Source organism: Lacerta agilis, chromosome 2 (genome assembly GCF_009819535.1).
Source record: "Lacerta agilis isolate rLacAgi1 chromosome 2, rLacAgi1.pri, whole genome shotgun sequence".
Lineage (NCBI taxonomy): Eukaryota > Metazoa > Chordata > Lepidosauria > Squamata > Lacertidae > Lacerta > Lacerta agilis.
This window is the reverse complement of record NC_046313.1, coordinates 110,233,408-110,255,728: the sequence shown is the minus strand read 5'-3', so window position 1 is coordinate 110,255,728 and position 22,321 is coordinate 110,233,408. Positions and strand designations below refer to the sequence as shown.

The window sequence follows — 22,321 nt, the reverse complement described above, 5'->3', positions numbered from 1 at the left end:
TGTAGCTTAAATTCTCTTAAGGGTTAACTGTTTTTTGAGAAGGAGCTCCTAGGACCATGAAGCAATGCCTTTCAACGCAGCCCCATAAATCTGATTGTGCCCTCACACAGCCCCTTTTTGTGTGTGGACTTTGATCCAGGTGGGAAAAGGTTATGGAGAAATTCCCTTATTCCAGAAATTCCCTTATTCCAGCGCCGTTTCCCGCTGCTATCCCGGATTGTCAGATATCCCGTAAATTTCCCGGATTTCGATGGGGGATTACCGTGGCATGGAATGTCCCCGAGAACCGTAGACTGTCTCCGAGACAGGTGAGGCTGCTGATCCCTTATTTTCAAATCCGAAAGTTGACAGCTGTGCTTTATATAGACGCAACCAAAACCAACAACTGGTATCTTCTGGGTGAACCGAGGTGGCTTCTGGAACAGCCCCCAGTGTCTCTACAGAAAATCCGAAGAAGTTCTGAAGAAATGTGCATGCACACGAAAGCTCATACCAGAAACAAACTCAGTTGGTCTCTAAGCTGCTACTGGAAAGAATTTTTGATTTTGTTTTGTCTACAGAAAATCTTACTGTTGGGCTTGTAGGGGCAAGAGAGAGAGGCAGTCTGCTAGGTGAATAGGATTGGGGACTATAAATGCCAATAACCAAAGTTTGAACTGGAATAAATGTGTAACCTGCCTCAAGATTCTTTGTAGTTGTTTTGTGCTTTTAAATTAACCAAATCTGCTGCAAAACAATAATAGAAATGGAAATGAGGAGGAACTTGAGAAACCTGCCCTTCTGCATTTCATTGTCTGTCTGACTGATCTCACTTTCTTTATTTACACCCATGAACATATGTGTGTGTGTGTGTGTGTGTGTGTGTATAAATATAACTGCAAGCTTACATTCATGCTTCATTCATCTGAGGAAGGGCATTTTGAAAGCATCCCTGTTTTAGGGTGGGATTCAGTCAAAAACAGGCAAATTCAGGTTGCATAACTAAAGCTGTTTTGGAATTTTTGCGCAACAAACCCACTTCCCCAAAGGATTGGGTGCTCTGCAAGAAACAAAACATCGGGGGGAGGGGGGGCACCAAACTATTCAGTAGAATAGAATGAATATTTTGAAAGGGATCAGTACTTTATTAAAGTTTTTAGGAACCCATTATCAGCAAAAAAAAAACATTTTGAACAACAACACAAGATTATTAGCAACTGGTCCAAAGGAATCCAAACCAGCCATATACACAAACCACGGAAGTGTAGGTGGGAATGATGCACTGACACAGGAAATCCAGATCCAGCTCTCTGTTCTGAGCAATATGCAAAATTGTGGGGAAAGTCCAGAATGCTAGATTCCAAGCTATCCAGATCAACAGTCTGAAATACGTCTTGAAAAAGAGAGGATCGCTTTGACGATCACACAGGGACCCCCATACGTTGGACGGTCTATTGATCCCAGTGCCACCACGGTTTCCCTAACTCGCTGCCACCAGTCAGGAGCTTCCTGACAAACACTGAGTCCAGTCGGGTGTTAACAGTAAAACAAAAGAATAAGTTTATTTTTCATAAAGAACAAGCGTATGGTTTCAAATTCAGGTCTTTCTGACTAAACTTCACACTGACTGACTCTCTACTGACTCACTTCTTATCCACCCCTGCTTCCAACTCTCAACTCCCAAAACTCAACTGACTTTTCAAACCTCTGTGCTTCCGTTTATTTCCAAGTAACTCCTCCCCCTCTGGGTTCCCATTGGTCAGTTACTTTAATTTATTTTAACCCTTTCTCTAACCTACCAGTATGATGTCACTATCACAGATGGGCAAACGCCACAATCGCCAATTAGCAGGGTCCCCAAGAATGAAAACAAACACTGCCAAATTATTTTTGGACATCCAGAGACATGACAGTCATCGTCACTTCCCAGGAACTTTGGGAAGCCTGAGTGGAAAACTCCATACATTTACTGTATATGGTTTTCCCCCTGCATGAATTCGCTTATGAATATTAAGGTCTCCATTCCCTCTAAACATCCAAGTGTATCATACATACGTCAAAGCTTTTTTTAGGGAGAAGGAAAGCCCTGTTCATGGGGGGGTGAAGGGCTAGAGAATTGAGATTTTTTTTAGGGGAGCCAAAGTTATTGAACTTCATTTGGAGGATCCGGTGCTCTACCACAGATGTCAAGTGATCTGCTGGGACATCACGATCTACCTGTTGGACGTGCCTTGTCTATGGTTTTCCCTCTGTGGGAGTTAGCTGATGTTTCCTAAGATGTCCATTTTGACTGAACCTCGTTCCGCATTCATGACATTTAAATGGTTTCTCCCGTGTGACTTCATTGATGTATTCTAAGTAATTCACTTCTACTGAAGCTCTTTCCACATTCAATACATATAAATGGTTTCTCCCCCGTGTGAGTTCATTGATGTATTCTAAGGTTTCCCTTTTGACTGAAGCTCTTCCCACATTCCATACATTTAAATATTTTCTCCCCTGTGAGTTCGTTCATGTATTCTAAGAGATCCACTTCCACTGAAGTCCTTTCCACAGTCAATACATTTATATGGTCTCTCCCCCGTGTGAGTTCGTTGATGTATTCTAAGGTTTCCCTTTTCACTGAAGCTCTTTCCACATTCCATACATTTAAATGTTTTCTCCCCTGTGAGTTCGTTCATGTATTCTAAGAGATCCACTTACACTGAAGCTCTTTCCACATTCAATACATTTAAATGGTTTCTCCACTGTGTGAGTTAGTTGGTGTCTTCTAAGTTTTCCACTTCTACTGAAGCTCTTTCCACATTCATTACATTTAAATGGTTTCTCCCCTGTGTGAGTTCGTTGGTGTCTTCTAAGGTTTCCCTTTTCACTGAAGCTCTTTCCACATTCCATACATTTAAATGTTTTCTCCCCTGTGAGTTCGTTCATGTATTCTAAGAGATCCATTTACACTGAAGCTCTTTCCACATTCAATACATTTAAATGGTTTCTCTCCTGTGTGAGTTCGTTGGTGTATTCTAAGTTTTCCACTTCTACTGAAGCTCTTTCCACATTCATTACATTTAAATGGTTTCTCCCCCGTGTGAGTTCGTTGGTGTGTTCTAAGTGCTCCACTTTCAGTGACGCTCTTCCCACATTCAATACATTTAAATGGTTTCTCCCCCGTGTGAGTTCGTTCATATATTCCAAGAGATCCATTTCTACTGAAGCTCTTTCTACATTTTATACATTTAAATGGTTTGTCTCCCGTATGAATTCGTTGGTGTTCTTTAAGTCTTCCGCTTATACTGAAGCTCTTTCCACATTCATTACATTGAAATGGTTCCTCCCGTGTGAGTTCGTTGGTGTACTTTAAGTTTTCCACTTACACTGAAGCTCTTTCCACATTCAATACATTTAAATGGTTTCTCCCCTGTGAGTTCGTTGGTGTTTTCTAAGTGCTCCACTTTCAGTGAAGCTCTTTCCACATTCAATACGTTTAAATGGTTTCTCCGCCGTGTGAGTTCGTTGATGTATTCTAAGGTTTCCCTTTTCACTGAAGCTCTTTCCACATTGAATACATTTAAATGGTTTCTCCCCCGCGTGAGTTCGTTGGTGTGTTCTAAGTGCTCCACTTCTACTGAAGCTCTTTTCACATTCAATACATTTAAATGGTTTCTCCGCCGTGTGAGTTCGTTGATGTATTCTAAGGTTTCCATATTGACTGAAGCTCTTCCCACATTCCATACATTTAAATGCTTTCTCCCCTGTATGAGTTTGTTGGTGTCTTCTAAGGTGTCCAAAATCAATGAAGCTCTTTCCACATTCAATACATTTAAATGGTTTCTCCCCCGTGTGAGTTGGTTAGTGTATTCGAAGGTGTCCAAATTGAGTGAAGCTCTTCCCACATTCAATACATTTAAATGGTTTCTCCCCCGCGTGAGTTCGTTGGTGTGTTCTAAGTGCTCCACTTCTACTGAAGCTCTTTTCACATTCAATACATTTAAATGGTTTCTTCCCTGTGTGAGTTCGTTGATGTAGTTTAAGTGATTCACTTCTAGGGAAGCTCTTTCCACATTCAATGCATTTAAATGGTTTCTCCCCTGTGAGAGTTCGTTGATGTATTCTAAGGTCTCCACTTCCACTGAAGCTCTTTCCACATTCAATACATTTAAATGTTTCCCCCCCGCGTGAGTTCGTTGATGTATTCTAAGGTTTCCCTTTTCACTGAAGCTCTTTCCACATTCCATACATTTAAATGTTTTCTCCCCTGTGAGTTCGTTCATGTATTCTAAGTGATCCACTTAAACTGAAGCTCTTTCCACATTCAATACATTTAAATGGTTTCTCCCCTGTGTGAGTTCGTTGGTGTATTCTAAGGTGTCCAAATTGAGTGAAGCTCTTTCCACATTCAATACATTTAAATGGTTTGCCCCTGTGTGAGTTCGTTCATGTATTCTAAGAGATCCACTTACACTGAAGCTCTTTCCACATTCAATACATTGAAATGGTTTCTCCCCCGTGTGAGTTCGTTGGTGTGTTCTAAGTGCTCCACTTTCAGTGCAGCTCTTTCCACATTTTATACATTTAAATGGTTTGTCTCCTGTATGAATTCGTTGGTGTTCTTTAAGTCTTCCACTTACACTGAAGCTCTTTCCACATTCATTACATTGAAATGGTTTCTCCCCTGTGTGAGTTCGTTGGTGTTCTCTAAGGCCTCCACTTTGACTGAAGCTCTTTCCACATTCAATGCATTGAAATGGTTTCTCCCCTGTGTGAGTTCGTTGGTGTCTTCTAAGGTCTCCACTTTCACTGAAGCTCTTTCCACATTCAATACATTGAAATGGTTTCTCCCCCGTGTGAGTTCGTTGATGTACTTTAAGTTTTCCACTTTGACTGAAGCTCTTTCCACATTCAATACATTTAAATAGTTTCTCCCCCGTGTGAGTTCGTTGATGTAGTTTAAGTGATTCACTTCTATGGAAGCTCTTCCCACATTCAATACATTTAAATGGTTTCTCCCCTGTGTGAGTTCGTTGATGTATTCTAAGGACTCCACTTCCACTGAAGCTCTTTCCACATTCAATACATTTAAACGGTTTCTCCCCCGTGTGAGTTCGGTGATGTATTCTAAGGTTTCCACTTTGACTGAAGCTCTTCCCACATTCCATACATTTAAATGCTTTCTCCCCTGTATGAGTTTGTTGGTGTCTTCTAAGGTGTCCACTATCAATGAAGCTCTTTCCACATTCAATACATTTAAATGGTTTCTCCCCCGAGTGAGTTTGTTGATGTACTTTAAGATATCCACTTCCACTGAAGCTCTTTCCACATTCAATACATTTAAATGGTTTCTCCCCTGTGTGAGTTCGTTGGTGTGTTCTAAGTGCTCCACTTCCACTGAAGCTCTTTCCACATTTTATACATTCAAATGGTTTCTCCCCTGTGTGAGTTCGTTCATGTATTCTAAGTGATTCACTTCCACTGAAGCTCTTTCCACATTCAATACATTGAAATGGTTTCTCCCCTGTGTGAGATCGTTGGTGTCTTCTAAGTGCTCCACTTCTACTGAAGCTCTTTTCACATTCAATACATTTAAATGGTTTCTTCCCTGTGTGAGTTCGTTGATGTAGTTTAAGTGATTCACTTCTAGGGAAGCTCTTTCCACATTCAATACATTTAAATGGTTTCTCCCCTGTGTGAGTTCGTTGATGTAGTTTAAGTGATTCGCTTCTAGGGAAGCTCTTTCCACATTCAATACATTTAAATGGTTTCTCCCCTGTGTGAGTTCGTTGATGTATTCTAAGGTCTCCACTTTCACTGAAGCTCTTTCCACATTCAATACATTGAAATGGTTTCTCCCCTGTGTGAGATCGTTGGTGTCTTCTAAGTGCTCCACTTCTACTGAAGCTCTTTTCACATTCAATACATTTAAATGGTTTCTTCCCTGTGTGAGTTCGTTGATGTAGTTCAAGTGATTCACTTCTAGGGAAGCTCTTTCCACATTCAATACATTTAAATGGTTTCTCCCCCGTGTGAGTTTGTTGATGTACTTTAAGATTTCCACTTTGACTGAAGCTCTTTCCACATTCAATACATTTAAATGGTTTCTCCCCCGTGTGAGTTTGTTGATGTACTTTAAGATTTCCACTTTGACTGAAGCTCTTTCCACATTCAATACATTTAAATGGTTTCTCCCCTGTGTGAGTTCGTTGATGTATTCTAAGGTCTCCACTTCCACTGAAGCTCTTTCCACATTCAATACATTGAAATGGTTTCTCCCCTGTGTGAGATCGTTGGTGTCTTCTAAGTGCTCCACTTCTACTGAAGCTCTGTTCACATTCAATACATTTAAATGGTTTCTTCCCTGTGTGAGTTCGTTGATGTAGTTTAAGTGATTCACTTCTAGGGAAGCTCTTTCCACATTCAATACATTTAAATGGTTTCTCCCCCGTGTGAGTTTGTTGATGTACTTTAAGATTTCCACTTTGACTGAAGCTCTTTCCACATTCAATACATTTAAATGGTTTCTCCCCCGTGTGAGTTCGTTGATGTATCCACAGTGTTCCCCTGTGACTAAAGCACATCCCACATTCCATACATTTAAACTGTTTTTTTGTTCTTCCCAATAAATTCACAGCTGGCTCTGGTGATTTCTGACCCTCATCTTCCTGACCTGTTTGTGAGGAAGAGAATCCTGTTAGACATTCAAGAATGAACACACATCAATCTCAATATGCACATTCTCTTATTTTAACACCATTTCCATTCTCTACTTTCCTCGCTATGTTCCAAATTTTTAGGAATATAGAAGAGATAATGGCAAGAGCCACACATGATCACTCCATTCACACCTAATAAAGCAGCAGCATTTTATAATACTTTTCTACGTTGGAATGGGCTCCTTAAACACACCTCTGTATTTTTCATTTTGAAGTGAGGAAATTATCTCAGGCTCGAATAACAGTATCATATCTGAGTAATTAGCAAAACCTTAGTATTGTTATACCACATGCAAGTGTGAGAATATTGCAGGATATTAGAACCTAAGAAGAGCCTGCTGGGTTGGGCAAAGGCCCTCCTAGTCCAGCATCCTGTTCTCACAGGGGCCAACCAGATGCCTATGGGAAACCAGCAAGCAGGATTGGAGCACAAGAGCCCTCTGCCCTCCTGTGCTTTCCAGAAACTAGTACAGTGGTACCTTGGTTCTCAAACATAATCCACTCTGGAAGTACATTCCAAAATAAAAGCAAGCCTTCACAGAGAAAACAAAGCAAAATGGATTAAACAATTCCAGATTTTAAAAAGCAACCCCTAAAACAGCAGTTTAACATGAATTTTACAATCTTACAAGACCATTGGTCCATAAAATTAAATCAATAATGTACTATACTATAAAATAAGTAAGACAGTATTGTAGGTGATAAAATAAATTCTTACCTGCACTGATGATAGTCATTGTTTGGATGGGGGTGGGGAGTTTATCCATTTCCACAATCACAGAATCAATCAATCAATCAATCAATCAGTAGCTGAACAGGGTTCCACACAGTGAAGAAAACAAATGAACTGAAAAAGCCTCAAAAACAAAAATGTAAAATAAATAGAAAAAACTAAAGCTGTACTGTGAAATAATTAAGTGCCAGACCACTTAAACAGACACCACTTCCGTGCTTGGAAATAATTTGCTTTTTTATCTCTATTGTTGTTGTGCTAATGGTTCTTTTGGTTTTGTAGCGTCTTTGCAGTCAAGCAATCAATCAAACAAAACAAAAGACACAAAAACACAAAATAAATATCAAAAGCAGACAGACCTCAGTGTAACACTAAAAACGGAAGTGTGGCACTGAAAAGAGAAGTTCGGCACTCATACTGGAAGTATAAAACTCAATAAGGAGCATGACTTCCAAAAAAAAAAATCACAAACCAGAACACTTACAGTGGTACCCCGCAAGACGAATGCCTCGCACAACGAAAAACTCGCAAAACAAAAGGGTTTTGCGATTTTTTAGTTGACTCGCGAGACAATTGTCTATGGCCGTGCTTCGCAAGACAAATTCGTCTTGCGCAGTACCACTGTTTGCCCGCTGCAGCCTTAAAACGCGGCGTGGCGCGGTCCGGCTCCGGTCGGAAGGGGCACTGGCCGATCGCGCCCGCCATCTTGGGTGGACATGCGCATGTACAGACAAGATGGTGGGCGCGATTGGCCGTCGCCCCTTCCGACCGGCACCCCCGGACTTTTTCCCCATAGGAACGCATAAAAGTCTTGCGGAACGAATTAATTTCGTCCTGCGAGGCACCACTGTACTTCCAAGTTGTTTGACTACTAAGCCGTTTGAGAACCAAGGTACCTCTGTAATAAGAAGCATTAATAAGAAGCAGAGCACAGACATCAGTCTAATCCTTTTTTTCAAGCTATCCAAGTGGACTCTTTACGAGGAAATCTGGTGCCACTATAAACTTGTGAGTCTCTTTGTTGGCTTTGTGTACTCATTTTGAAATTTATACCAAGTTTCTACCACAGTATCTCCATGGAAGCGTAGAGATGGATAAAATTATAGGGGTGCTATAAAATATTATACCACTCACTCACTCTCACACGCAACCCCAGTCTGTAACCTCTGCAAGTTTACACAATTCGCTTATCCTTCTTCTTCCTAGCCCTCCCTCCACACAACTATGCAAGACATGCTTACAAATTCAATGCTTCTGTATACACCGATCGCACGCAAAACCTCATGGGGAAGAAAACTATGAGAGGAATTCAGTATTGTGCTGTGTCAATCACGCCATCACAGAAAGCATGTCAGCTTGCCAGACATAATGGTTGTCTCTCTTCTCTCTCCATGCATTTCTCGTTGCATCTACTTTGGTCCAAAGGGAAGTTTTCTGCCTAGGAGCTGATCATTGGGCTTTCCTCCCCCAGTATCCTTCTCCAACTTGATGCGCTCTGGAAGTTGTTGGACTACAACTCCCATCATTCCATTGGTCATGCTGGCTGTGGGTGAGGGGAGTTGGAAATCTAATGATGTCTGGAGGGTAGTAAGTATGTTGTAAAACGCTAACTCAGAGGTTCTGGCAATCCCACTGTCTGAGAATGTCAGGCAGGGGAAAGGAAATTGCAAAAGCACTCAAGGACCCAGACCCCAAACTTTACCCAGAAAGCTGGCCTCTTCTTCACTCTCTTGCTCAGCCTTTGCAGAGAGATGGCTGTTGTCTGTGTCCAAGGTTTCTTGCTCAGACTTTGGGGACTTAATAACCACAACTTCCACAGGCCACGATTCCTGGAACAGAGATCAGGATGCAGATTAGGACATCATGAAAAGCTCAAGAAGCTGCCTGGCAGAGACCCTAGGTGGGTTAATAATGTTAAGGAGCTTTTGGACAGAACTGTAGGCTGCCATCCTATACATGCTTCCCTGGAAGTAAGTCCCATGCAAATAAATGTGGCTTGCTTCCGATTAGGGCTCCGCAGGGCTGCCCTGTTAAGAGTATTCAGAATGCTTCACATGTGTTGGCACATTCTGAACTATGATGTCTCAACTCAATGAGGAGGGATAAGAGGAAGCCTTTCAGCTGACTGCACAGCCCCTTTGCAGTGGGAACAGTCAAACCACGAAGCCACTGATCAACCGGATCCTGTTTTGACCAAACACAGTTTGAAGTTAGCTTAATATCCTGGCGTGTTCCAAAGCTGGCACCTGTAGTTTCCTGGTTTGTTAGTTATGGCTCAGAAGAGACTGTCTGGTTTCATCACAGTTCACCATCAGGGCCAGCCCAATCGTGAGGTAAACTGGAATAATTAGGTCAGGTGGCATATGAAGGGGGAGATGGGACTAGCACATCCCCAGTTCCCCTGCTTGTTGGCCTTGCTGCCAGTGCAGGACCACTGTTGGTAAATCTGTGAAGCTACCCATGCAGAGTCCTTCTCTTTTGCCCTCTCTCACTAAAGGTTGGGTTGGAATCCTTCCTGGAATGATGCATTCTGCTTCTGGTGGCCAGGAGACTGTGCTGGTGGCTAGAGAATTTTGTTGTAAACTTGGAGCAACATGGGTTTCAGCGTAACTTTGCTGCAGCAATGCAAGAAAAACTGTGCCTATTTGTAATGCAGCTTTTCAGGCTGTGATTCAGTCATCTGACCCAGGCCAGTATCTTTAAAAATGTTTCAACAACCTTACAAGGTAGGCCAGTGTTATTCTATTTGCACTACACATGGGGTTGCTGAGGTTGCAAGATGTGGCGAGATTTTTACCTCAGTGGGAAGCAAAGAATATTTTGGAAATGGAAAATGGGGGTTGACGGAAGGACACCTCTTCCAACACAGCCTCTGCTCTGATGAAATTCAGAGTCCCCTGCAGCTGCTTAGGTAAAGTAAGAACACCAGGAGATATGATCGCAATCCTCCCATGTATAGTAAAGTTTGGTCTAACAAGCATTTTCAAAGTGGATTAGAGAGAAAGTGCACGGGGGAGGAATATTCACCACCATAGCTAAACAGATCCTCCATGTCTAGAGGCACTGGACCGGTGACCACCAGATGCTGGAAACCCAGGTGAGAGGAGGGCACTTACGTTTCCCGGAAGCCCCTCAGTGTCTTGGAGCAGGGTCTGGTCTGTCCCCCCTGCTATCCCGCTGGGCCACTGACTGACTTCTGCAGCTCCCCTGAAGGAGGCCGGGAGGACACCATCCCCGGAGTAGGGAGGACTGGGAGCCTGTGGGGTTTCCCAGCTTGAACAACTGGGGTGCATCGTCATCAGGAAATCCTGGGCATCCCAGTGTTGCTGCAGCTGCCCCTCCTCTGTCTCCTGCTTAATTTGACGTAAATCTTCACAAGGCAGAAGATCCCTGAAGGTCTCAACTTCGCCTGCAGGAGATCTTTTTCCTTTGGACTCCAGTCTCTCCCTTTGAATGGGTCTTCTCGGCCCCTGCTCTTCCATTTTTACACTACTCTGCTGGAAAGGAAATAAACACAAAGTAAAATACCAGTGTAGAATAAAACTCAAGAATAAAAAAGAAGCATTTAACTGTTAATTAGTTCTTGAAATACTGTATATAATTGCTCTTTCCATTTCTGATTTTCAGGCTGTGAATGTCAATTGTTATGTCACCCAAACGTCCCCACCCATGCACGAGAGGAAGTTATCCCAAGACTTGGGGAAACCCCAAGGTTTACAGAACTACAAATAATATTTGGGGGTGGGAGGACCAAGACCGTGCTGAGATGGCATAGAAGCCCTGATCTGGAGATAAATGATCCCCCTGGCTGCTCTTTAAAGAGGGTTTCTAAGGAACAACCAGAAGGGTCTTTTTTCCTAGATCTCATTGCTAATTCAGCAGAGTCTGGTGCTCTTATTTCTCCCCCACCCCAGCACTGTGGTTGGAAGGACAAAACATGCTGATTGTGTGTGTCTCTGCATTTGTGAGAGTGTGTTTGCAGTATATTTGGCGGTGACATTATGGTATGCATACATTGGCCACACAGCTCACTGGAATGTGGCCTCCAGAATCAATGCAGCTTTAAGCCCATAAATGTTTCGTCCCTCTTGCTCTATCAGAAAGAAAAAAAAAATCAAATCTGAAACTACCAGGTGGAGAGAACTCCTGGATCTGCAGAGTTAATGTTCTCAACATCCTATGGACACAAACTGCATTGAGAAGTAGTATAGAAATAAAATGAGTAATAATCTGAACATTAATTAAAAAATTCAATTTTGCCTTCCTTAGTCTTTTGCATACTGTCATCAACATTTTTATCACCATTAATTTATTTCCATATGCCACTTCCAAAGAATCCTCCTTTCCTCTGCATTTTGAAAACTGTCACCCACTTTAACTCCCAGCCTTCTTCTGAAAACTCAGCTGTACTACTGGGGAAGGTGGAAGATGAAACCTTTAAAGAAACAGGCTTAAGCCTCTCTCACTTATTTATACGCAGAACCAAGAAGTCAGTAGCTTTGATAGCTTGGGGAAAGATCAGATGCGTTCTCCAGGGCAGTGTTTTTCAACCTTTTTTGGGCAAAGGCACACTTGTTTCATGAAAAAAATCACGAGGCACACCACCATTAGAAAATGTTAAAAAAATTAACTCTGTGCCTATATTGACTATATATAAAGTAATTCTCTTGAATTTTTCAATTTTTCCCACGGCACACCAGGCAACATCTCGCGGCACACTAGTGTGCCGCGGAACAGTGGTTGAAAAACACTGCTCCAGGGAACAAATCTATGTTTTTTTTAGCTGTGACTGATCAACAGAACCTCCGTGTGTAGGCTCAGTGTACATTGATTTGGGGCAGGCAAAAGAAGCCATTTCCTTGCTAAATGAATCTGATGGACATCATTGCCACAAGATGCGGTGATGGTGGTGGCTTAGGGAGCTTTAAAAGGCGATTCACGAAGGAGGGCGATAGGTTTATCAATGACACTGGCGGAGATAAAGGGGGGCAGGAGTAGTGGCGTGCAAAGGGTGCCACGGGGCTGCAGAGTGAGAGGGGCACCTCCCTGCCGCCCTGCTCTTCCTCGCCTTCCCTCTCCGCCGGTGGGAGAGCGTGAGCTTGTGCCTGTGCTGCCGCCCCCTCAACCCACTCATCGCCCTTGCAGCCACCGCAGGGAGGCAGAAGCAGGCGAGAGGGAAGGACAGTCGGAGCGGAGGGAGGACCGTGGAAGAGGAAGGGGATGAAGAACAGGGAGAGGGGCGGCAAACTCAGGGAGACAGAAGCCCCAGATACGCCGCTCATCAGTGGGCGAATATATGCAGCCTCCATCGCGAAGCAGCAGCTGCCTTGGTCCCCCCATTGTGCCCCTTCAGCTCAGCACCGTCTATATAGAACTGAAGGGAGCAGCTCCCCAAGGTTTCAGGCAGGGTCCGTGCCAGCCTTACCCAGAGATGTTTGCCCCTGTGCCCTCCTGCAGATGCCCTGCCCCCGAGCTGAGCCCCTTCCCCTTCTTGCCCGGTTGGAGGGCGTCCTGCAGCCTCTGGCTGGAATCGGGGCCTGATCATGCCAGGCGAGGCGCATGTTCTCTCCTCCTCCTCCTCCCCCTTGCTCCGCCTTCCTCGCCCCCCCCTCCTGCACCTCTGACTCCTCGCTCCGTCCCTGCACCGGAACCCGGCTCCTCTCCGGGGAAACTCGCCAGGCCACTGGCCGCTGCTCCTCCGCTCTCCTCGGCGGGGGGACAGGAAAGTGCAGCCGCTCTCGAGTCCCCCTGGCTGGCCCCGTTTCCTGCCTCTCTGAGCATCGGAGCTCGCTGGCTGTGGGAGGCTGCAAGGCTGGATGCGCCCCCTTGCAAGGCGAAGGCATCGTGCATCCCGCGAGACTGCCCTGCTGCTTCCCTTGCCCTCCTATTTGCAGCTCTCTGCTTCTGATCCTGGAGGTTCTGCTCTTAACTGTCAGGGCAAATTGATTAACCCTATTTCAAGTCTTTGCACCCTTCTCTAGGGGTCTTCACACTACACAATCTTTGTCCCTGCGCACGCAAATTGCTGAGCTGTCATAGATCAGTTGGTGGAGCATGAGATGCTTAATCTCAGGGTTGTGGGTTCCTGCCCCATGTGAGAAAAAGTGGAAATAAAGTGTGATGTTACCTTGAAATGGTGTACGCAGTATTCCAATGGTAACCCCCACCACCACCACCAAACTTCCACTTTCTATACCTTTCTTAGTCTTCTGTAATAAGTGGGTTTTGTTTAGAAAGCTGTTTTCAAACTTTATCACATCACTGGAGTATATCTTCCATCTTATAAGCTATCCAATATGTTGTACTAATAAGTCTCCTTGTGATCTGGTGCGCAGTCACTGGTTTCTAAATCCTCATCATGAAAAATTCCTGAAATACCATTTCAGGAAGCTGGGACGATGGCACCCTGCTGGAACGAAGGCACCCAAATGCCTCTTATCTTTCCAAACCCGCACACATTTCTCTGATGAAAATAGGGACGTCCCATTTATAATGATAATTTTACTATTTATAACCCACACATCTTATTAGGTTGCCCTAGCACTCTGCACAGCTTCCATTAAAGATTAAAAAAAAACACCACTTCCCTATACAGGATTGCCTTTAGATGGCTCGGAGGTCGGATAACTCTTGACCCTCCAGCATTTCTCCAATGAAAATAGGGACGTCCTAAGGCAGGCATGTCCAAAGTCCTGCCAGGGATCTAATGTGGCCTGATAGAAAGTTTCATCCAGCCCCACAGAAAGGTCTGTTTATGGTTGTTGCGTCCACACACTGTAGATAGCCTACCCACCCGCCTACCGTTCCATGCTGGCATTCATTGTCTGGCTCTAGGACCCTGTTAGCGGTGGACTGTTGCTGTCATCCGGCTAGTGCTCTGCTCGCACAGGCGCCCTGCTCTTTATCCGTCCCACTGATCGGCTCGCACAGGCGCCTTGCATTCTGCTCTGTCTTCTGCCCAGCATTAGGTTCTCGCTGTCACTCTCCGTTAATGTCCCACTCCTGTCCGCCGTTTTCTTTTTTTTTCTTTTTTTATAAAGAATTTATTAAATTTTACCAATAACACATACAACACAAAATACAGCAAAACAACAGCAACAAAAAAACTACAAAACTACAAAACTACAAAAATCTAACTATCCTTATCTTATTCATAACATTATATTGGGACCTCCTCGCATCCTCTCTTCTGTGTTCATTTCTAATCCTCTTTAGTAACTTTGTAACATTGTAAAATCCTTATTCTCATCTAATCTTAATCTTTATAATCAATAATCATAACTATAATCTTAATCCTAATAAAATTAAACATAATATATTTCTAACTACTTCTTATATCCTATTTTATCTAATCTCTAGCAATACTGTAGCCTTAAATGTCCTCTGATTCCAATTTCAAATGTCTATCTTTTCACGTCGTTTCAAATAATCTTTAAATTTATTCCAATCCTCCTGCACCGTTTCTTCCCTCTGGTCTCAGAGTTTTGCGGTCAGTTCTGCAAGTTCCATGTATTCAATCAACTTCATCTGCCAATCTTCCACTGTTGGTAGTTCTTCAGTTTCCCAATTCTTAGCTATCAAAAATCCTAGCAGCTGTAGTGGCATACATAAAAAATGTTCTATCTTTATTGGGAATTTCATAGTTGGTCATGCCCAACAGAAAGGCCTCTGGTTTCTTAGTAAATGTGTTTTTCAAACAGCAGAGAGTGAAGCTAATAATAAATGGGAGTGTAACGGACAGCTTCCCAATAACTAAAGGAACTAGGCAAGGGTGTCCTCTTTCGCCCTTGCTCTTTGTACTGGTATTAGAAGTTCTTTTGAATCACATCAGAAAGGAAAGAAACTTAAAAGGGATAGTGATTGGAAAAAACACCTATAAAGTAAGGGATTTAATAGTAACAACACAAGACCCTAAAGAAAATATACCTGTAGCATTAGAAATAATCAAAGAGTATGGCAAAGATTAAAAATAAATTACCAAAAAACCACCTTAATGACTAAAAATTTAGATAAAAAGGAAAAAGAAGAACTACACCAACTGACAGGATTAGAAATTAAAAACAAAGCCAAGTATTTAGGAATCCATATTACACCAAAAAGTATTAACCTCTTTGATGATAATTACAAAAAGGCATGGAAAGAAATAAAAACAAACATGGAAACATTGAATAAATTACACCTTTCACTATGGGGAAGAATATCGGTCGTTAAGATGAATGTCCTTCCAAAAATGATATTCTTATTTCAAGCAATACCAGTTTTGGGGGGCATGAAATGTTTTAAGGAATGGAAAAGAGATCTGGCAAAATTTATATGGAACGGTAAAAGACCGAGGATTAAGTATGAATTGTTAATGGACAGGAAAGAAAGGGGAGAATTTGCCATGCCAAACTTAGAACTATATCATGCGGCGGCAGGACTAAATTGGTTAAGGGAATGGATAACCTTGAAAGATCCCGAAATACTAGACCTGGAAGGTGTAGACAACAGGTATGGTTGGCATTCCTACTTACTGTATGAAAAGGTGAAGGTCCACAAAGGTTTCCTCAATCACTTAGTACGGAAATCATTATATTCAATTTGGGTGAAATTCAAAGGAATATTAGAACCAAAACTCCCACTGTGGACCTCACCCATAGACGTAATAACAATTAAAAAAGTAAACATGGAAGGAGGAAGAGCCACATACCAAATGTTATTAGAAGAAAAAGAGAATGAATTACATCTGAAAAAGTATGAAGAAATCAAAGAACACCTCACTGATTAGCTGCAATATTTTCAAATTTATCAAAGATTTATAATCGATTAAAAAAATGGCATAGCAAAAGAAAAATCCAAATTTGAAAAAGAGGTGCTCCAAAGTAAGGGGAAGTATATTTCTCGTATTTACAATTTACTATTAGAATGGGAACTAAAAGAGGAAGAAGTAAAATAGGTGATGGTGAGATGGGCCCAGGATTTAGGTTACAACATACTAATGGAGCAATGGGAAAGACTGTGGCGGGTGGACATAAAATTTACTGCCTGCTACGACTTCCAGCAAGGGAACAGAGATTTACTGCTGAGGTCGAAGTAAAAACCTTTCGTAAGAAACTGTAAGACAATTCAAGCAAGAACGTACCCGTTTGAATAAGCATGGGGTTGTAAGTATATTCTTCTCAGTTATATGTTTAGGAAAGTAAAATTCTTTTGAATACCAAGAGTCTGGACACTGTACTTATAGTCTGTAAAAAGGAACTATCACCTAGAATAGCTATTTAGCTTCCTAGCTCTAAGCCACTCTGTTACTTTGCATGTCATCAAAATGCACACACATACAGACTTTAATGTTCCATACAGTATAAGGTTGGGGAGTTGAGAAGTGGAGAGAGAGAGTGGGGGGGGGAGGGGGTAGCAAACTTTCATTATTTTACAAATTGAATATCCAAGGTTTTCGTCGTGCCAGTGCACATGGATAGGTTCTCCTATTCATTAGTTTGCATTGGCAGTGAGAAAGATTGGGGGCCCCACGGCATACAGTGGCACCTCGGGGTGCAGACGTAATCCGTTCTAGAGGCTTGTCTGCAACCCGAAGTTTCCACAGGCCAAAGCACAGGGCATTCAGGTACTTCCGGGTTTTTGAGGACGGCAAACCGAAGGTTACCTAGCCCAAAGGCAACATAGCCCAAGGCACCACTGTAGTGGCAGAACCATTTGGAGGAAGAGATTGTTGTAATTCTTGGAAGGGGGTGGAAAAGAGCATGGCTACATCATGGTTTGGTCCTTCAAGTACAGTGGTACCTCAGGCTGCGAACGGGATCCGTTCCGCAGCCCCGTTCGCAACCCATGACGCGCGCAACCCGAAGTGCTGCGTCTGCGCATGTGCGTGATGCAATTCGACACTTCTGCGCATGCACGTGATGTCATTGCGTGCTTCTGTGCATGCATGATGCGTTGAACCCGGAAGTAACCCATTCCGGTACTTCTGGGTTCAGTGAGGTGCGCAACTTGAAATCGTGCAAACTGAAGCAGTCCTAACCTGAGGTATGACTGTACTTGTTTTTAAAGTTGTTCCGTGGAATTCCTGATCTGGACCTTGTGTGGAAATGAGTTCTCCCCATCACAAGAATATGTTTCGAAGCTTTACTGCATAACAGTCTTAAACAGGCTTACAATACATGCTAAAGTAGCAGATTGCAAACAATGTTCAGTCCTTCATGTAATTCAGTAAACTTTCCTCTCTCTGGTCCCAGAGGAAGATATTCAGCTTCTTAATCATTGCATAACTTATTTGCAACTGCTGCTGCTGCTTCTGTTAGCCATCTCCAGCAAGCAGCTACTGGCTCCTCAAGTTTAAGCTTCCTTCTGTGAGAACTCTGCAGCTTCTGTCTCCAGCGAAGAGTTATTGGGAAAGATACCAGCCTCCTCTGATGCTCTTGTCAGAGTGGAAACTCTTGCCTAAGTCTAAGAGAAACTTCCCTTTATTGCATTTTAATTACAATGCATTCAAACATAGCTTTATATGTACATTAAACATTTTAACACTTGTGGCCTTCCAAGTAACAATGACACTTACAAACAGGTTGTCACTTTCTTTTCCTATGTTTGCTTCATATGCCACAATGTTCTCTCTCTTTTCCCTCAAATGCTCCAGGCAACCATGGATGAGTGTCAAAAGCTCCAATATTTTTTTTTGGGGGGGGGGAGACACGAATATCAGGTTGTCTCCTACTGCCTGGGGGGCCCTGCTATTAGATTTGTATCTGGTAAGTGTACCGGTAAATGTAGTAGGAACTTTTAGGTTTTTTAGCTGTATATTTAAAAAAACAAGGCTCTTGTAAGATGTTCTTTTTGTTATTCTGACATTGCATTGCACAGGAGCACCTTTGTACAGCTGTTAAAAATTGTGAATTTTTTACATGAAAAAAGAATAAGAATGCATTCTAAAGGGTTTCTTTAGAAGCAGAACATGTATTTTATTTTATTTTTAATAACAGCGGAAATGAAGCCCAATTCCCAGGTTCAAGAATAGCAGCCACACCCTCACAAAAAGCTATGAAAGGATTTTGTTAGCAAGTGTCATGGTTAATTCCTACCTTGTATTCCTGGGCTGCCTCTTCCTTGAGAACCACAGTTCTCACCAATACGGGAGTTTTATGCTGACTATATGGGGGACGCGGGTGGCGCTGTGGTCTAAACCACAGAGCCTAGGGTTTGCCGATTGGAAGGTTGCTCCGGTGGGGAGGTAAACGGCGTTTCCATGAGCTACTCTGGTTCATCAGAAGCGGCTTAATCATGCTGGCAACATGACCCGAAAGCTGTCTGTGGACAAACACCGGCTCCCTCGGCCTATAGTGCGAGATGAGCATGCAACCCCAGAGTCATCTGCAACTGGACCTAACGGTCAGGGGTACCTTTACCCTTACCTTTTTATGTTGCCTATAGCCAGCCCTGGTCAGCAATGTGCCTGCAGCTCTTTGAGCCAGTTGAAGTGGTCCTGAAGGTAGGAGTCTATCAAGTACTGAAGATGATAATCCAAATGTCAAGGACCAAATGGAGCAAACAGCACGCAGACCTAGTGGTGGGGGAAAAATATCCTTAAATAAGAGCCATGGGGGAATGATCAATGGTCTTCAATGTCTGTATACTAATGCACAGAGCATGGGAAATAAACAAGATGAACTTGAGCTCTTGGTACAGAAAACTAAATATGACATAATAGGCATCACTGAAACCTGGTGGGATGAGTCTCATGATTGGAATGTAGTAATAGAGGGATACAATCTATTTCAGAGAAATAGACCAAACAGGAAAGGAGGAGGAGTAGCGTTATATATCAGGGATGTGTATACCTGTGAAGAGATCCAGGATTTGAAACTCCAAAGCCAAGTTGAGAGTATCTGGGTCAAAATTAAGGGAGAGAAAAATAACAGTGATCTCATTGTGGGAGTTTACTATAGACCCCCATGCCAAACTGAGGACACAGATGATGCCTTCCTGGAACTGATGACCAAGCATTCAAAAGGAAGTGAGATAGTAGTAATGGGGGATTTCAACTACCCTGATATTTGTTGGATGTCAAACTCAGCCAAGAGCATAAGGTTGAACAGATTCCTCACTGGCCTTGCAGACAATTTCATTGTCCAGAAAGTGGGAGAAGCAACAAGAGGATTCGCCATTTTAGATCTGGTCCTAACCAATAGTGATGACCTGGTTAGTGGGGTAGAAGTGGCAGGATCATTAGGTGGGAGTGACCATGCTCTACTGGAGTTTATTATACAGTGGAAAGGAGCAACCAAGCATACTAAGACTCAAATTATAGACTTTAAGAAAGCCGACTTCAGAAAACTTAGGGAAATGCTGGGTGAAATCCCATGGACAGAAATACTAAAAGGGAAGGGAGTTCATGATGGTTGGGAGCTTGTTAAAAGGGAGATATTAAAAGCACAACTTCAGGCAATACCAGTGAGACGGGAACATGGAAGGTGCCTAAAGAAGCCAGGGTGGCTATCTAAAGAACTTTTAATTGAGTTAAGATTTAAAAGGGATATGTACAAAAAATGGAAAAAGGGGGAAACCACCAGAGAGGAATTCAAACAAATAGCCAGCACTTATTTAACACCATCTCCATTCTCTATTGTCCTCACTATGTTCCAAATTTTTAGGAATGCAGAGGAGATAATGGCAAGAGCAACACATGATAACTCCATTCACACATAATAAAGCAGCAGCAGCATTTTATAATACTGATCTATGTTAGAATGGGCTCCTTAAAGACATCTCTGTATTTTTCATTTTCAAGTGAGGAAATGATCTCAGGCTCGAATAACAATATCTTCTCTGAGTAATTAGCAAAACGTAAGTGTTGTTATACCACATGCAACTGTGAGAATATTGCAGTATATTAGAACCTAAGATGAGCCTGCTGGGTTGGGCAAAGGCCCTCCTAGTCCAGCATCCTGTTCTCACAGGGGCCAACCAGATGCCTGTGGGAAACCTGCAAGCAGGATTGGAGCACAAGAGCCCTCTGCCCTCCTGTGCTTTCCAGAAACTAGTACAGTGGTACCTTGGTTCTCAAACTTAATCCATTCCGGAAGTACGTTCCAAAACCAAAGCATTCCAAAATAAAAGCAAGCCTTTTCAGAGAAAATAATGCAAAGTGGATTAATCAGTTCCAGATTTAAAAAAACAACAACCCCTAAAATAGCAGTTTAACATGAATTGTACAATCTTACCAGACCACTGATCCATAAAATTAAATCAATAATGTACTGTACTATAGAATAAGTAAGACAGTATTGTAGATGATTTAAAAAATTCTTACCTGCACTGATTATAGTCATTGTTTGGGTGGGGGTGGGGGGTTTATCCATTTCTACAGTCACTCACTCACTCAATCAATCAATCAGTAGCTGAATAGGGTTCCACACAGTGAAGAAAACAAATGAACCAAACAAGCCTCAAAAACAAAAGTGTAAAATAAATGGCAAAAACAAAAGCTGTACTGTGAAATAATTAACTGCTAGACCACTTAAACAGACACCACTTTCGTGCTTGGAAATAATTAACTTATTTATCTCTATTGTTGTTCTGCTAATGGTTCTTTTGGTTTTGCAGCTTTTTGCAGTCAATCAATCAATCAATCAAAATAAAAAGACACAAAAACACAAAATAAATATCAAAAACAGACAGACCTAGTGTGGCACTGAAAAGAGAAGTTTGGCACTCATATTAGAAGTTCAACACTCAATGCAGAGCATATTCAACTTCCAAAAAAAGTTCACAAACCATAACACTTACATCCAAATTGTTTGACTACTAAGTTCTTTGAGAAACAAGGTACCACTGTATTAAGAAGCATTATTGCCTAGGACCACAAGGGCAGAGCACAGAATCAGTATATATTTTTTTTCAAACTATCCAAGTTGCTGGCCGCCACCGTCTACTGTAGGATGGAAGTCCATAAACTAACTATGCTTCTGTTGATTCATCTTCTGTTTTCTCAAATAATTTTTATTCAGTTTTTCATAAAAAGAACATAACATAACAAATAAAACACAACACAATACAGCAAACTAATAACTACATTAAAATACATTAAAATACTTAACAAACATGATAAGAAAAAAACACATAATTTTAAATTATTAACATTTCTCCATAACTTCCCCCAACTTCCCCTTCCTGGTCTTCCTCTAATTTCTTATTTATGCAGTTTCCTTTCCAAATTTATATTCTTAATTTACTTATCTAACTTATTATTACATCTTCTCTTTTTATCTTATCAACATTTTCAATTTTTTAATAATAATTTATTAAATTTTAACAATAAAACACACACAAAATACACAATACAACAAAACACTACAAAATACTACAAAACTACAAAAAATAACATAAAAATCAAAATACAAAAATTTTAACAAACAAACACTTATTTAACTATCCTTATAATATTCCTAACATTGTTTTGGGACCTCCTCGCATCCTCTCTTCTGCGTTCATTTCTAATCTTCTTTAGTAATTTTATAACATTATAAAACCATCATTCTTATCTAATTCTAATCTTTATAGGCAATCATCATCATTTTAATCTAATCTTAATCCTAATAAAAATAAACATAACATATTTCTATCTACTTCTTATATCCTATCTTAATCTAACCTCTGACATTACTGTAGCCTTATATATCCTCTGATTTTAATTTCAGATATCTATCTTTTCACGTCGTTTCAAATAGTTTTTGAATTTCTTCCAATCCTAATTTCTTCTAGGAACTTCTATATACTTTCTTTAGAATTTCACAAGCTCAAATATTACAATTTTTCTTTAGATAAATCTTAAAAAAATTCCTGTGCCGCTTCCTCCCTCTGGTCCCGCAGTCTTGCTGTCAGCTCGGCAAGTTCCATAAAGTCAATCATTTTC

General features: G+C 41.8%; 1 protein-coding gene and 1 pseudogene across 1 annotated transcript in view; one reads left to right on the top strand and one right to left on the bottom strand.

The window, feature by feature from the left end:
* LOC117042654 (oocyte zinc finger protein XlCOF6-like) overlaps positions 1-22,321 on the top strand; it is a 663,370-nt gene that overhangs the window by 32,072 nt on the left and 608,977 nt on the right. The window lies entirely within an intron of this gene.
* LOC117042424 overlaps positions 1,516-22,321 on the bottom strand; it is a 40,767-nt pseudogene continuing 19,961 nt past the window's right edge.